General features: G+C 42.3%; 1 pseudogene; it reads right to left on the bottom strand.

The window, feature by feature from the left end:
* Positions 1-817: 817 nt before the first annotated feature.
* Positions 818-4,893, bottom strand: part of LOC100959729 — a 7,406-nt pseudogene continuing 3,330 nt past the window's right edge.

Genomic DNA, 4,893 nt, shown 5'->3' with positions numbered 1-4,893 from the left:
CATACTAGTTCCCCATTAAAAGTGCTTCTGAGACAGTAGAGCACAGAGGCAATGTTTAGTGTACTAGTTAAGGGTGTAAATGAACCACAGTAATAAAATAAAAAGCTTGTAAGCTTGAGCTTCCCGTAAAGATGGCAGCCTGAACATACATTTACCTCCGTATACCACCGAAGCCCCCGGAAAGCAATGGTAAAAAGATTGCTCAAAAAGGTTCAGGCCAAGTTTAGTGAAAGGGGACAGAGACCCGTCTGGGCAGAGATGGCAGCTGCACTGGGAGTGGTTGGGGCTTGTTTTTATATGGGGCATAGAGGGAGGAAGATTCCAGCCTTCCTGCTGGAAGGCTGTGGTGAGCTGGGGTCTTTCCTATGGAACTATTGGGGTAAGGCCAGGTAGGCCTTTTGTTCTGGGAGGGGAGGTGGGGAAAGGGTTAAGCACCTAACAATAGAGGCTGAGAGAAATAACTACCCATAGATGAAAAGAGTATATTTAATATCAGTATTCTATTCAAATAATTCAAGAAAAGAGAGGGGTCAAGTCTTTGATCAGTAAATTATGTCAACCAAGAGTTATGTGGTAATTAATGCTTTGGATAAGAATCCTATGCATTATTTTTCTGCCTTTAATGTTTTCGGGAAGAGAGAATTAAAATTCAGGGCAAACACAGAACAAAGAGAAGGTGGAGAGTTTTATAAAAAGGGAAAATGTTAACTATTGTTCTTCCAGAAGGTCCACTGGCACTGGTAAGGGTTCAGAGTGCTGGCAGGTTCCACCGGGTGCAGCAGCGGTGGGTGACCATCCTGGACTGGAGCAGGTCATCTCAGAGGCTGAGAATCTCATCCAGCTCAGTGACCAGGACATCATAATTTCCATTCAATCTCTTCCATGGCATAAATTGCTTTTTCTGGTTATAGACGCAGTTGTCCTAATAGTATTTAAATTCTTCAGAGGACATAATATGCACCTGGGTCCCTTGCTCAGCCATCCTCAGAAACCCCTGGCGGTAATTCTATCTCCAGAAGTAGTAGAGGCGGGCAGCAAAGATGGTCAGGCTCACGTTTGGGTTCCTGGTCAGAAAGTCAACCACATGCCCTGCACAGTCAGCACAGGGACTCCAGGATATGTACCAGGTGACCTTGTAGTGGTGGTCAGGGGGCACCTCCTTCTGGAACCAAGTCAGGAAGCCCACTTCTGCATGAGGAGAGGTCCGGGAAAAGACCAGGTTTCAGAAGACCCCCTGTGGAAGGAGCCAGCTGAGTTGCTGTTCTCCTTTCCTTTCACCTTGAAGCAGAGCCAGGTGTCCTTCTGACACGGGGGGCAGGTGTGCTGTTGAACTGCTTGTAGAATGGGTTTGAAAACATTCATTCCCTTGGGTCACTGAAAATCTCATCCAGCTTAGAGAACAGTTCTTCATAGTTTTGTTTTGTTTTTTTCAGTTCATTCCCTTTATTGACCCAAGGATTTTCTAAGTTGATGAAGTTTTCCCAACAGTGTTCCAATTCTTCAGAGGACATGATATGCACCTGGGCCCCCTGCTCAGCCATCCTGAGCAGCCCCTGGCTCTCCAGAAGTAGTAGAGGCGGGCAGAGTCTCAAGCTGTCCCCCCTGGGTAGAATGCTGTGGCATCACAGCTCACAACAACCTCCAACTCCTGGGCTCAAGTGAGTCTCCTGCCTCAGCCTCCCAAGTAGCTAGGACCACAGGCGCCCGCCACAACGCCCAGCTACTTTTTGGTCACAGCCATCATTGTTGTTTGGCAGGCCCGGGCTGGATTCGAACCCGTTACCTTAGGCGTATGTGGCTGGCGCCTTAGCCACTTGAGCCACAGACACCGAGCCAGTTTTTTGATACTTCTTAAATTGTATTTGAATAGCTATATTTGGCTAATGCTGGAGCCAGTTTTTTTTTTTTTTCATATGTGTGAACTGTAACTGACAAGATGAATGACTCAATTCCTCTTCTTTGAAAGCTTGTTTGATAAAACTGACTGGTAGATTCAATGAACAAAAATGCAACCCCAAAATCTGTTTGCTCAGGCTTTTATTCATTCAAAACACAGACTTTCAGTTACGTGCCATTTTGTAACTGTATCAGTCTTACACATTTTATTCATCCCAGGGTTTGAATAGAAAGTGCACATTTCTTCTACAGTTAAATTTATTTCAAGATAAGAGTTGGTTGCAGTGGGTCTAGGTCTGGTTGAGGTGAAGTTTGAAGCAGTTGCCTCTAGATGGCACTCTTTCAGATGGAACAAATTGAACCTGTGTTTGTCATCTCTGCTCTCTACCCTGCTAAGTGAAGGGAGGCTCCCATTTGGATGGTTGGCCAGGAAGTCAGCAACTTGCCATCCACGGTCTGTGCAGGGGCTCCAGGACATGGGCCAGGTAACCTGGTAGTGGTGGTCACAGGACAGCTTGGTCCTGACCTCGCTCAGGAAGCACACTTCGGTGTGCCAACAAGAATGTTGAGGGCCCTGGTTTTGAAAGATCCCACTGTCGAGGAACCAGGTGAGTTGTCCTTGTTTCTTTTCACCTCAAAGCAGAGCCAAGTGTCATTCCAGAATAAAAGGACGGGTCTGTCGTTAAGGTGGAGGGAGAATGTCTGATCTGTTGAATCATCCTGAAGCCTTGTTCCTGCCCTCCTCTTTGTCTGGGGCAGTAAGGTTTCATTTTCTGCTTTGGTGGTTCTTGGGGTAAGACACCAAGAACCTATGCAATTTAAATATACCTCAGTGGTATATATTTTTAATTCCATATTTTAATTTTATTCTTTTGTTTCTCATAAAATAGAAAGCAAATTCTTTTTTTTTAATGCCTGGAGCAGTGTGAGAATCAAGCTTTAGGTAAGGTAAACCAAGGGATTGATGATAATTCAGGAAATAGAAAACAAGGGGACTCTTACCAAGGTATTTAATCCTGCTCTGATTTATCCCTTTTAAATGTTGCTTACACTATTTTTAGAGGATTTCCCCATTACTTTATGGTCTGGAATGTTCCTTATCCTATAATAAGTTTACAGAACACAAATGCTGGGATAACTTTGTAAAATAATAACATTCCATTGCTATTTACTGAGTACTATGTGTTAAGCATCATTCTAAGTGCAAAAGGCACAACATCTGTAACGTACTGCCCTCCAATTGCTTTATTTTATGGAACCAAAAATAAACAAATGCATCTTATCAAATATATTAATTATGTGACCTAAGGTCTTGGCTCAGGTGCCGTATGGATGAGGTACTCCAGGATAAGAGACAGAGGTAACCATGGGAGAAAGTTTTCTAAGGGAAGTAGGTAAAAAGTGAATTATGAAGGTTGAAGAGGCATTTTCTTAGAAGAAAAGGTAGGACAGAAAATTCCAGGTTGAGGAAGCAGCAGGTGCAAAGCTGTGGAATGAGAGGGAACCTGCACCTTTGGGAAATTACTTGCAGAAGCCTACACTGGCTCTTGAGTTCATAGCAAAAGCTGGATCATAAAAGCCCCGAATGTTCTGCACATACATATGATAAGCTAATGGTCCTTACCGACCAGCTGGTTAGCAGCTTCTTTCTGCTTTGAAATTTCCTTCTTATCTTTTTCACTTTAAAAAATTAGTATTGATTCTTAAACAATTGGTGTTTGATTTTAATCAGGTGTTACATTGTCTACAGCTTAATGTTCATTCACAAAGCTAATCTTTTAAGAAAACGCCTTGTCTTAAGGCATTTAGGAGAGCTGACTTCTACCACGCAAGTAAATTGTTTACTAAGCTGTGATTTTTGCTCAGCACCTGGCAAGGTGCAACATTGCATGGTGTTTTGTTAGGAGGGCTCTTGAGTCAGATTTATTCAACAAGGCCTTAAGCCCTTATAAGCTTTCAGTTTCCTTGGCTATACATTGAGTATGATAATATTGCCTATTTTACAGAGTTTTGGGAAGATTATGTTTGTTCACATAAGGTGCTTAGTATTGTATAATGCTTGGAACTTCTCTAAATTCTATGTATTATTTTTATTTTGAGAGGAAATGAAGTGACTAGAAATTTCTCAACTAAAGAGGGCTGTATTTTTTTTGGCTGGGGTTGCGTTTGAACCCACCACCTCTGGTATATGGGGCCAGTGCCCTCCTCCTTGAGGGCTGTATTTAAGGCCTGCCTGGCAATCAGGTGAAAAGCTTGAAAGGCTAAGATTGGAGCTATAATAGAGACACACAGAAGGTTTACTTTGAAGGGGATATGCCAGGGAAGGAGGGCGATTTGGGAGATTTTAGAAGTGTTTGGAAGTTGAGTGGGGAAACAAGTTTTCAAGACTAGATGATTAAGGTAAGATAAATGCTAAAAAAAAAAAAAAAAAGGGAAAATTGGCTTTTCCTTTAGCAATTGTCTATTTTCAAACTGATAGTTTCCTTATTCAGTAAAAGCATAATGTATGAAATTAACCACCAGATGGCACCATATGAACTTTATAGTAAAAGGCTTCACTATTCGTTATTGTGTCTCAAATATGTAGGTAGCAAGTCTAAGAAAAATGTCAATTATCAAAGGCCCTGGGGTGTTGCTGTTCCATTGGGTGGATGGACAGGTGAGGGGGCCACCCGGAAAGAAAGCACTCACACTCAGTTGTTAGCAATGCAATAACTGATGGGGCCCTGAGAGGCTAGAAACTCCATATGCATAAGAATGGCAAAGAGCCGGCCTCTAGAGAAAACTTTGGGGGTCTTTTAGTGAGTAAAGTTAATTATAGAAAGGAAGAACTTTACCCTGGCAGTAGAGAGCTAGGAAGTAATGGAAATAAGCAGGAGAAGACAAATGTCATGTAGTCACAAAATCATAAACAAAAATGAGAACAAATAGAATGTATTAAAGGTTATCTGTAACTTTTCCTAGCCTACTCTATTAATCTCAGTCTACTTAGACTTG

Source organism: Otolemur garnettii, unplaced genomic scaffold (genome assembly GCF_000181295.1).
Source record: "Otolemur garnettii isolate 467f Iridium unplaced genomic scaffold, OtoGar3 scaffold00297, whole genome shotgun sequence".
In the NCBI taxonomy this organism is placed as follows: Eukaryota; Metazoa; Chordata; class Mammalia; order Primates; family Galagidae; genus Otolemur; species Otolemur garnettii.
The sequence above is the reverse complement of the archived record's forward strand: the minus strand, read 5'-3'. Positions and strand labels throughout refer to the sequence as shown.